Source organism: Oncorhynchus gorbuscha, unplaced genomic scaffold, assembly GCF_021184085.1.
Source record: "Oncorhynchus gorbuscha isolate QuinsamMale2020 ecotype Even-year unplaced genomic scaffold, OgorEven_v1.0 Un_scaffold_706, whole genome shotgun sequence".
NCBI classification, from domain to species: Eukaryota; Metazoa; Chordata; class Actinopteri; order Salmoniformes; family Salmonidae; genus Oncorhynchus; species Oncorhynchus gorbuscha.
The window spans coordinates 100,443-112,821 of record NW_025745774.1 but is presented as its reverse complement, the minus strand read 5'-3'; the positions used below and the strand labels follow the sequence as shown (position 1 = coordinate 112,821).

The following is a 12,379-nucleotide window of genomic DNA, read 5'->3' as shown; positions in this document are numbered from 1 at the left end:
AGGGGCTGGGTTAGGGGCTGAGTTAGGGGCTGGGTTAGGGGCTGGGTTAGGAGATGGGTTAGGGGCTGGGTTAGGGGCTGGGTTAGGGGCTGGGTTAGGAGATGGGTTAGGGGCTGGGTTAGGAGATGGGTTAGGGGCTGGGTTAGGGGCTGGGTTAGGGGCTGGGTTAGGGCTGGGCTAGGGGCTGGGTTAGGGCTGGGTTAGGGTCTGGGTTAGGGGCTGGGTTAGGGTCTGGGTTAGGGGCTGGGTTAGGGGCAGGGTTAGGGGCTGGGTTAGGGTCTGGGTTAGGGGGCTGGGTTAGGGGCTGGGTTAGGAGCTGGGTTAGGGGCTGGGTTAGGGGCTGGGTTAGGGGCTGGGTTAGGAGCTGGGTTAGGGGCTGGGTTAGGGGCTGGGTTAGGGGCTGGGTTAGGGGCTGGGTTAGGAGCTGGGTTAGGGGCTCGGTTAGGGGCTGGGTTAGGGGCTGAGTTAGGGGCTGGGTTAGGGGCTGGGTTAGGAGATGGGTTAGGGGCTGGGTTAGGGGCTGGGTTAGGGGCTGGGTTAGGAGATGGGTTAGGGGCTGGGTTAGGAGATGGGTTAGGGGCTGGGTTAGGAGATGGGTTAGGGGCTGGGTTAGGGGCTGGGTTAGGGGCTGGGCTAGGGGCTGGGTTAGGGGCTGGGTTAGGAGCTGGGTTAGGGGCTGGGCTAGGAGCTGGGTTAGGGGCTGGGTTAGGAGATGGGTTAGGGGCTGGGTAGCACCTCTCTCTCTCTCTCTCTCTCTCTCTCTCTCTCTCTCTCTCTCTCTCTCTCTCTCTCTCTCTCTCTGTCACCAGAGATATTGGACTGAGTCAGTAGGGAAGTCCTAGTCTTCACATGTTATATCTGTATCTATATCTGCATGTCCTAGTCTATATCTATCTGTATGTCCTAGTCTATATCTATCTGTATGTCCTAGTCTATATCTATCTGTATGTCCTAGTCTATATCTATCTGCATGTCCTAGTCTATATCTATCTGTATGTCCTAGTCTATATCTATCTGTATGTCCTAGTCTATATATATCTGTATCTATATCTGCATGTCCTAGTCTATATCTATCTGCATGTCCTAGTCTATATCTATCTGTATGTCCTAGTCTATATCTATCTGTATGTCCTAGTCTATATCTGTCTGTATGTCCTAGTCTATATCTATCTGTATGTCCTAGTCTATATCTATCTGTATGTCCTAGTCTATATATATCTGTATGTCCTAGTCTATATCTATCTGTATGTCCTAGTCTATATCTATCTGTATGTCCTAGTCTATATCTATCTGCATGTCCTAGTCTATATCTATCTGTATGTCCTAGTCTATATCTATCTGTATGTCCTAGTCTATATCTGTCTGTATGTCCTAGTCTATATCTGTCTGTATGTCCTAGTCTATATCTGTCTGTATGTCCTAGTCTATATCTATCTGCATGTCCTAGTCTATATCTATCTGTATGTCCTAGTCTATATCTATCTGTATGTCCTAGTCTATATCTGTCTGTATGTCCTAGTCTATATCTGTCTGTATGTCCTAGTCTATATCTGTCTGTATGTCCTAGTCTATATCTATCTGTATGTCCTAGTCATCCCCAACTGTATGTTGGTCCTAGAATACTGTTATGGAGGTTTACTTTCTCTCTCTCTATCTCTCTCTCTCTCTATCTCTCTCTCTGTCTCTCTCTCTCCCTCTCTCCCTCTCCCTCTCCCTCTCCCTCTCCCTCTCCCTCTCCCTCTCCCTCTCCCTCTCCCTCTCCCTCTCTCTCTATATCCAGTGTTACATGTTCCACATGTACGTGGGCGTACGGGCAGGAGGGGGCATCGGTGACCAGATCGAGGATCCAGCGGGTGATGAGTATGAGATCTACAGGATCATCTTCGACATCACCTTCTTCTTCTTCGTCATCGTCATCCTCCTGGCCATCATCCAGGGTGAGGAGGGTTTGGCTGTTTACGTCAGGACAGGACTGACTGTCTCCATTATGTCTAGTATTACTGACTTGGCTGTGTTGTCTGTCCAGGACAGGACTGACTGTCTCTGTCTCCATGATGTCTAGTATTACTGACTGGGCTGTGTTGTCTGTCCAGGACAGGACTGACTGTCTCTGTCTCCATGATGTCTAGTATTACTGACTGGGCTGTGTTGTCTGTCCAGGACAGGACTGACTGTCTCTGTCTCCATGATGTCTAGTATTACTGACTGGGCTGTGTTGTCTGTCCAGGACAGGACTGACTGTCTCTGTCTCCATGATGTCTAGTATTACTGACTGGGCTGTGTTGTCTGTCCAGGACAGGACTGACTGTCTCTGTCTCCATGATGTCTAGTATTACTGACTGGGCTGTGTTGTCTGTCCAGGACAGGACTGACTGTCTCTGTCTCCATGATGTCTAGTATTACTGACTGGGCTGTGTTGTCTGTCCAGGACAGGACTGACTGTCTCTGTCTCCATGATGTCTAGTATTACTGACTGGGCTGTGTTGTCTGTCCAGGACAGGACTGACTGTCTCTGTCTCCATGATGTCTAGTATTACTGACTGGGCTGTGTTGTCTGTCCAGGACAGGACTGACTGTCTCTGTCTCCATGATGTCTAGTCTTACTGACTGGGCTGTGTTGTCTGTCTCCATGATGTCTAGTCTTACTGACAGGACTGACTGTCTCTGTCTCCCATGATGTCTAGTCTTACTGACAGGACTGACTGTCTAGATGTCCTCATAACTTTGAGCCTTGGGTTCTTCTTCTATCTCTCTCCACCAGGTCTGATAATCGATGCGTTTGGAGAACTGAGAGATCAACAGGAGCAGGTGAAGGAGGATATGGAGGTACGTACTCAGAGCTCTGTGTGTGTGTGTGTGTGTGTGTGTGTGTGTGTGTGTGTGTGTGTGTGTGTGTGTGTGTGTGTGTGTGTGTGTGTGTGTGTGTGTGTGTGTGTGTGTGTGTGTGTGTGTGTGTGTGTGTGTGTGTGTGTGTGTGTCATGTGTGTGTGTGTGAAACTGTGAAGCTTGATGTCTCAAAGCACACAGCAGTGTGTGTCAGCATCATAAAGGGTCTCAACAGGGGGGGAAGAAACTGCAGAAGCTTGATGTCATATCCCCACAACGATGGAACAGAGACTAGTTAAACAGGTCTTCATATCCCCACAACGCTGAAACAGAGACTAGTTAAACAGGTCTTCATATCCCCACAACGCTGAAACAGAGACTAGTTAAACAGGTCTTCATATCCCCACAACGCTGAAACAGAGACTAGTTAAACAGGTCTTCATATCCCCACAACGCTGAAACAGAGACTAGTTAAACAGGTCTTCATATCCCCACAACGCTGAAACAGAGACTAGTTAAACAGGTCTTCATATCCCCACAACGCTGAAACAGAGACTAGTTAAACAGGTCTTCATATCCCCACAACGCTGAAACAGAGGCTAGTTAAACAGTTAGTCATATCCCCACAACGCTGAAACAGAGACTAGTTAAACAGTTAGTCATATCCCCACAACGCTGAAACAGAGACTAGTTAAACAGTTAGTCATATCCCCACAACGCTGAAACAGAGAATAGTTAAACAGTTAGTCATATCCCCACAACGCTGAAACAAAGACTAGTTAAACAGTTAGTCATATCCCCACAACGCTGAAACAGAGACTAGTTAAACAGGTCTTCATATCCCCACAACGCTGAAACAGAGACTAGTTAAACAGGTCTTCATATCCCCACAACGCTGAAACAGAGACTAGTTAAATGTCTGGGCGTCCTGAGGAGAGGTTGGAGAACGTCTGGTAGTCCTGAGGAGAGGTTGGAGAACGTCTGGTAGTCCTGAGGAGAGGTTGGAGAACGTCTAGGGACCAGAGGAAACGTTGGAAAATGTCTAGGGGCCAGAGGAAACGTTGGAGAACATCTAGGGACCAGACGAGACATTGGAGAACGTCTGGGTACCAGAGGAGAGTTTGGTGAACGTCTAGGGACCAGAGGAGATGTTGAAGAACGTCTGGGGACCAGAGGAGAGGTTGGAGAACGTCTAGGGACCAGAGGAGATGTTGAAGAACGTCTGGGGACATAAGGAGAGGTTGGAGAACGTCTGGCGGTCCTGAATAGAGATCGTCTAGGGTCCTGAGGAGACGTTGGAGAACATCTGGGGGTCCTGAGGAGAGGTTGGAGAACGTCTGGGGACCTGAGGAGACATTGGAGAACGTCTGGGGATCTGAGGAGACTTTGGAAAACCACTGTCTTATACAGTCTGATGCTCTAGATCTGTGTCTTCCTAATTGTAGAATTTGGTTATAGACTTAAACACTGGCGTTGGAAATTCAAAATGAGATGAATCTGAGCCGTGTTGAGAGACATGTAGAGAGATGAGGTCGGCTGGCAGCATCACACTGGCAGCATCACATACAGATTTGTCTTTCTCTTGCAGACCAAATGCTTCATCTGCGGAATAGGAAACGACTACTTTGACACAGTACCTCACGGCTTCGAAACCCACACACTGCAGGAGCACAACTTGGCCAACTATCTGTGAGTAGAGACATACGTCCACCCTGTCAGAGTCTGTCAGAGACAAATGTCCCCTCTGTCTTCTCCAGTCAGTGTCCAGAGTCTGTCAGAGACAAATGTCCCCTCTGTCTTCTCCAGTCAGTGTCCAGAGTCTGTCAGAGACAAATGTCCCCTCTGTCTTCTCCAGTCAGTGTCCAGTCTGTCAGAGGCGACGGGGTTGTGAGGTTTAGTTTACTACTGTGACCTCTTCCCCTCCACCCTCTCTTTAATGTTGTGTTGTTGGTTCTGCAGAACCGCTAGAGTGAAAAGGAGTGGGGAGAGGGGGCAGAACCGCTAGAGTGAAAAGGAGTGGGGAGAGGGGGCAGAACCACTAGAGTGAAAAGGAGTGGGGAGAGGGGGCAGAACCACTAGAGTGAAAAGGAGTGGGGAGAGGGGGCAGAACCGCTAGAGTGAAAAGGAGTGGGGAGAGGGGACAGAACCGCTAGAGTGGAAAGGAGTGGGGAGAGGGGACAGAACCACTAGAGTGGAAAGGAGTGGGGAGAGGGGGCAGAACCGCTGGAGTGGGGAGAGGGGGCAGAACCACTAGAGTGAAAAGGAGTGGGGAGAAGGGACAGAACCACTAGAGTGGAAAGGAGTGGGGAGAGGGGGCAGAACCACTAGAGGGAAAAGGAGTGGGGAGAGGGGGCAGAACCACTAGAGGGAAAAGGAGTGGGGAGAGGGGCAGAACCACTAGAGGGAAAAGGAGTGGGGAGAGGGGGCAGAACCGCTGGAGTGGAAAGGAGTGGGGAGAGGGGACAGAACCACTAGAGTGGAAAGGAGTGGGGAGAGGGGGCAGAACCGCTGGAGTGGGGAGAGGGGGCAGAACCACTAGAGGGAAAAGGAGTGGGGAGAGGGGGCAGAACCGCTGGAGTGGAAAGGAGTGGGGAGAGGGGACAGAACCACTAGAGTGGAAAGGAGTGGGGAGAGGGGGCAGAACCGCTGGAGTGGGGAGAGGGGGCAGAACCGCTAGAGTGAAAAGGAGTGGGGAGAGGGGGAAGAACCACTAGAGGGAAAAGGAGAGGGGGCAGAACCGCTAGAGGGAAAAGGAGTGGGGAGAGGGGCAGAACCACTAGAGGGAAAAGGAGAGGGGGCAGAACCGCTAGAGGGAAAAGGAGTGGGGAGAGGGGGCAGAACCACTAGAGGGAAAAGGAGAGGGGGCAGAACCGCTAGAGGGAAAAGGAGTGGGGAGAGGGGGCAGAACCACTAGAGGGAAAAGGAGAGGGGGCAGAACCGCTAGAGGGAAAAGGAGTGGGGAGAGGGGGCAGAACCACTAGAGGGAAAAGGAGAGGGGGCAGAACCGCTAGAGTGAAAAGGAGAGGGGAGAGGGGACAGAACCACAAGTTTTTTGATGTTAACTCTAAATGTCTTCCTGTTGGGTGTGTGATGGGGTATGAAACTATCTGTCTGAAGTGATGTTAACTCTAAATGTCTTCCTGTTGGGTGTGTGATGGGGTATGAAACTATCTGTCTGAAGTGATGTTAACTCTAAATGTCTTCCTGTTGGGTGTGTGATGGGGTATGAAACTATCTGTCTGAAGTGATGTTAACTCTAAATGTCTTCCTGTTGGGTGTGTGATGGGGTATGAAACTATCTGTCTGTCTGAAGTGATGTTAACTCTAAATGTCTTCCTGTTGGGTGTGTGATGGGGTATGAAACTATCTGTCTGAAGTGATGTTAACTCTAAATGTCTTCCTGTTGGGTGTGTGATGGGGTATGAAACTATCTGTCTGAAGTGATGTTAACTCTAAATGTCTTCCTGTTGGGTGTGTGATGGGGTATGAAAATATCTGTCTGTCTGAAGTGATGTTAACTCTAAATGTCTTCCTGTTTTTCGTCCCGTTTTGCTCTCCAGCTTCTTTGTGATGTATCTCATTAACAAAGATGAGACAGAGCACACAGGCCAGGTAAGTCTCAGGCATACACCTCAAATGGCCCCCTATTCCCTGTGTAGTGCACTATAAAGGGAATATGGTGTGATTTTAAGACACAAAATAGACGTTTCCCTCCCATCACTACTCACACAACAATGGTATTCCTCCCCAGGGGGTTAGCTCTGCTCTGCGTCTCAGAGGAGAAAACACCTGTATCGTTTTATCCACCAGCATTATCTTCCAGCATTATCTACCAGCATTATCTACCAGCATTATCCACCAGCATTATCTACCAGCATTATCTATCAGCATTATCCACCAGCATTGTCCATCAGCATTATCCACCAGCATTATCCACCAGCATTATCCACCAGCATTATCCACCAGCATTATCCACCAGCATTATCCACCAGCATTATCCATCAGCATTATCCACCAGCATTATCCACCAGCATTATCCACCATCATTATCCACCAGCATTATCCCCGTCACTCTCTGAACACACACTTAGATTTGTAGAAAAGACAATAATTCTCCACCAGCATTATCCACCAGCATTATCCCCGTCACTCTCTGAACACACAGTTAGATTTGTAGAAAAGACAATAATTTGACGTCAGGGAAATGACTACAAACCAGAAAGAGAACCATTTAACCCCAGGGAAATGACTACAACACATACAAACCAGAAAGAGAACCATTTAACCTCCAGGGAAATGACTACAACACATACAAACCAGAAAGAGAACCATTTAACCCCAGGGAAATGACTACAACACATACAAACCAGAAAGAGAACCATTTAACCTCCAGGGAAATGACTACAACACATACAAACCAGAAAGAGAACCATTTAACCTCCAGGGAAATGACTACAACACATACAAACCAGAAAGAGAACCATTTAACCCCAGGGAAATGACTACAACACATACAAACCAGAAAGAGAACCATTTAACCTCCAGGGAAATGACTACAACACATACAAACCAGAAAGAGAACCATTTAACCCCAGGGAAATGACTACAACACATACAAACCAGAAAGAGAACCATTTAACCTCCATGGAAATGACTACAACACATACAAACCAGAAAGAGAACCATTTAACCCCAGGAAATGACTACAACACATACAAACCAGAAAGAGAACCATTTAACCCCAGGGAAATGACTACAACACATACAAACCAGAAAGAGAACCATTTAACCTCCAGGGAAATGACTACAACACATACAAACCAGAAAGAGAACCATTTAACCCCAGGGAAATGACTACAACACATACAAACCAGAAAGAGAACCATTTAACCCCAGGGAAATGACTACAACACATACAAACCAGAAAGAGAACCATTTAACCTCCAGGGAAATGACTACAACACATACAAACCAGAAAGAGAACCATTTAACCTCCAGGGAAATGACTACAACACATACAAACCAGAAAGAGAACCATTTAACCCCAGGGAAATGACTACAACACATACAAACCAGAAAGAGAACCATTTAACCTCCATGGAAATGACTACAACACATACAAACCAGAAAGAGAACCATTTAACCTCCAGGGAAATGACTACAACACATACAAACCAGAAAGAGAACCATTTAACCTCCAGGGAAATGACTACAACACATACAAACCAGAAAGAGAACCATTTAACCTCCAGGGAAATGACTACAACACATACAAACCAGAAAGAGAACCATTTAACCCCAGGGAAATGACTACAACACATACAAACCAGAAAGAGAACCATTTAACCCCAGGGAAATGACTACAACACATACAAACCAGAAAGAGAACCATTTAACCTCCAGGGAAATGACTACAACACATACAAACCAGAAAGAGAACCATTTAACCTCCAGGGAAATGACTACAACACATACAAACCAGAAAGAGAACCATTTAACCTCCAGGGAAATGACTACAACACATACAAACCAGAAAGAGAACCATTTAACCTCCAGGGAAATGACTACAACACATACAAACCAGAAAGAGAACCATTTAACCCCAGGGAAATGACTACAACACATACAAACCAGAAAGAGAACCATTTAACCCCAGGGAAATGACTACAACACATACGAAGACTCCAAAAAGACAAATCTCCAGATCCCGTAGACCTCATTTGTGCAGGTTATCATGTTCATTGCACCTTAGTGAAGTTACTGTATGTTAGTAGAGACCATTGACTTGTGACTGTAGAGGGAATGTAGAGGCAATGTAGAGGCAATGTAGAGGCAATGTAGAGGTAATGTAGAGGGAATGTAGAGGCAATGTAGAGGTAATGTAGAGGGAATGTAGAGGCAATGTAGAGGCAATGTAGAGAGAGGTACATTATCCTGGATGGTGGCCATCTAATCACTACTTGTTATATTAAATCAACTGTCTGATACCCCTCCCTCCCCCTCCCTCCCTCCCTCCCTCCCTCCCTCCCTCCCTCCCTCCCTCCCTCCCTCCCTCCCTCCCTCCCTCCCTCCCTCCCCCCCCCCTTTCCTCCCCTCCCTCCCCCTTCCCTCCCTTTCCGCTCCTCCCTCCCCCTTCCCTCCCTTTCCTCCCCTCCTTCCCTTCCTTCCCTCCCCCTCCCTCGCTCCCCCTTCCCTCCCTAACTCCCTCCCTCCCTTTCCTCCCCTCCCTCACACCCTCCCTCCCTTTCCTCCCCTCCCTTCCTTTCCTCCCTCCCTCACTCCCCTCCCTCCCTTTCCTCCCCTCCCTCACATCCTCCCTTCCTTTCCTCCCCTACCTCCCCCTTCCTTTCCTCCCCTTCTTCCCTCCCTTTCCTCCCCTCCCCCTCGCTCCCCCTTCCCTCCCTAACTCCCTCCCTCCCTTTCCTCCCCTCCCTCACACCCTCCCTCCCTTTCCTCCCCTCCCTCCCCCTTCCTTTCCTCCCTCCCTCACTCCCTCCCTTTCCTCCCCTCCCTCACATCCTCCCTTCCTTTCCTCCCCTCCCTCCCCCTTCCTTTCCTCCCCTCCTTCCCTCCCTTTCCCCCCCCCCTCCCCTCCCCCCCCCTCTCTATCCCCCCTCCCTCCCTCCCTTTCCTCCCCTCCCTCCCTTTCCTCCCCTCCCCTCCCCTCCCTCCCTCCCTCCCTCCCCCCCCCTCCCTTTCCTCCCTCCCTCCCTTTCCTCCCCTCCCTCCCCCTTCCCTCACTTTCCTCCCTTTCCTCCCTCCCTTTCCTCCCTCCCTCCTTCCCTCCTTCCCCACCCTTTCCTCCCCTCCCTCCCTCCCTCCCTCCCTCCCTTTCCTCCCCTCCCTCCCTCCCCTTCCCTCCCTTTCCTCCCTTTCCTCCCTCCCTCCCTCCCCTCCCTCACATCCTCCCTTCCTTTCCTCCCCTCCTTCCCTCCCTTTCCTCCCCTCCCTCCCTCCCTCCCTCCCTCCCCTCCCCCTCCCCTCCCCTCCCTCCCTCTCTATCCCCCAGGAGTCGTATGTGTGGAAGATGTACCAGGAGCGGTGTTGGGAATTCTTCCCTGCCGGAGACTGTTTCCGCAAACAATACGAAGACCAGCTCAACTGATTCATGAATCAATTGATCAATTCAACTGACTACTGATCAGCTGATCTATTTATCCAGATGCAGAGACTCGTCCTTTCTTACTGATCAATGTGAAAGGGGCTGTTTCGTCACCTTCCTTCGTCAGCTAGCCCCCCCCCCCCCCCCACGCGCTGTTTGGAAAGCTTTCCAGACACTGTACATAATAATATAATGACCATGATTAGTCAACTGTATAATGTCCTTCCTGGGTGCGTTTGGAACACAGGGCTGTGTTTTGACTTTGAGGACTCAATGCTTCATACATTTGCTTTTAATAATTCCACATTGATGACAAGCGAACTAAACTGATTGGAGGGGAGATGGGGGTAGTGGGGGGGGGAGACGCTGAAGAAAAGGAGGGGGGGAAAAACGGACTGAAACCAAACTGCTTTGTGGGACTTGTTCCTCCAGAGAACACATGAATGAATAAAGGCTGTTGCTCGTCCTCTGCGCCTCAGGAATGACAGAATGTACAGTACTGTACAGTACATACAGGAGGCCCAGTGGATGGAGAAGGTGGACCGAGGCGGGACATGATGAGGAAACAGTGCCTTACCAAGCCGGGTCTGAGCAGAGCTATGCAAGATGGAGGGAAGAGGAAGGCATCAGCAACAAGTCAGCAACACGTCAGCACATCATGTGGAGACTGATACACGGGGGCTGATGTTTCTGACATAATGATGGGAGGCTGTGTGTATGGTGTGTCTCGGAGACAGCGTGGACGGAGTGTGTGTGTGTTGGAGATAAGACAAGGATGAAGGATGATAGAGAGTGAAGGAGGGAGGGAGGGAGGGAGGGAGGGAGGGAGGGAGGGAGGGAGGGAGGGAGGAGGAGGGAGGGAGGAGGGAGGAAGGAAGGAAGGAAGGAAGGAAGGAAGGAAGGAAGGGAGGGAGGGAGGGAGGAAGGGAGGGAAAGAGAGAGAGAGAGAGAAGGAAGGAGGGAGAAGGATGAGAGAGAGAGAAGGAGAATATGGGGTCTTCTTCATATGGAACTCTGGACACTTCTCTCCCCACTTGTTCTTTTAGCAGGTTTTTTGGAGGGAGGAGAGGGGAGGGGAGGAGAGGGGAAGGGAGGAGAGGGGAGGGGAGGAGAGGGGAAGGGAGGGAGGAGGGGGGAGGGGAAGGGGGAGAGGGGAAGGGAGGAGAGGGGAGGGAGGGAGGGAGGAGAGGGGAGGGGAGGGGAAGGGAGGAGAGGGAGGGGAAGGGAGGAGAGGGGAAGGGAGGAGAGGGGAGGGGAAGGGGGGAGAGGGGAGGGGAAGGGAGGGGGGGATACTGCTCTTATGCAATCCAGCAACAGAGTTAACTCTTTATATACAAGTTCTACCAAACATCTCAGAAAAAATCACTATGTTTCATTGCATGTTTATTATGCAAGTTTAATGAAAAGTTTAAGAAATAAAGACGACGTAAGATTGATCTTTGTCACAACCAAAATGTTTTGTCTAGGTTTAAGATGATTTCATGAAGACGCATCTCTATAGTATTTATGTGTTGTGGGCTTCGGTGTAAATTACAGACCATCGGCCCAGAATACTCTATAGTATTTATGTGTTGTGGGCTTCGGTGTAAATTACAGACCATCGGCCCAGAATACTCTATAGTATTTATGTGTTGTGGGCTTCAGTGTAAATTACAGACCATCGGCCCAGAATACTCTATAGTATTTATGTGTTGTGGGCTTCAGTGTAAATTACAGACCGTCAGCCCAGAATACTCTATAGTATTTATGTGTTGTGGGCTTCAGTGTAAATTACAGACCATCGGCCCAGAATACTCTATAGTATTTATGTGTTGTGGGCTTCAGTGTAAATTACAGACCATCGGCCCAGAATACTCTATAGTATTTATGTGTTGTGGGCTTCAGTGTAAATTACAGACCGTCGGCCCAGAATACTCTATAGTATTTATGTGTTGTGGGCTTCAGTGTAAATTACAGACCATCAGCCCAGAATACTCTATAGTATTTATGTGTTGTGGGCTTCAGTGTAAATTACAGACCATCGGCCCAGAATACTCTATAGTATTTATGTGTTGTGGGCTTCAGTGTAAATTACAGACCATCGGCCCAGAATACTCTATAGCATTTATGTGTTGTGGGCTTCGGTGTAAATTACAGACCATCGGCCCAGAATACTCTATAGTATTTATGTGTTGTGGGCTTCGGTGTAAATTACAGACCATCGGCCCAGAATACTCTATAGTATTTATGTGTTGTGGGCTTCGGTGTAAATTACAGACCATCGGCCCAGAATACTCTATAGTATTTATGTGTTGTGGGCTTCGGTGTAAATTACAGACCATCAGCCCAGAATACTCTATAGTATTTATGTGTTGTGGGCTTCAGTGTAAATTACAGACCATCGGCCCAGAATACTCTATAGTATTTATGTGTTGTGGGCTTCGGTGTAAATTACAGACCATCAGCCCAGAA

General features: G+C 48.9%; 1 pseudogene; it reads left to right on the top strand.

Moving 5' to 3' along the window:
* Positions 1–10,724, top strand: part of LOC124019869 — a 47,015-nt pseudogene extending 36,291 nt beyond the window's left edge.
* Positions 10,725–12,379: the final 1,655 nt, after the last annotated feature.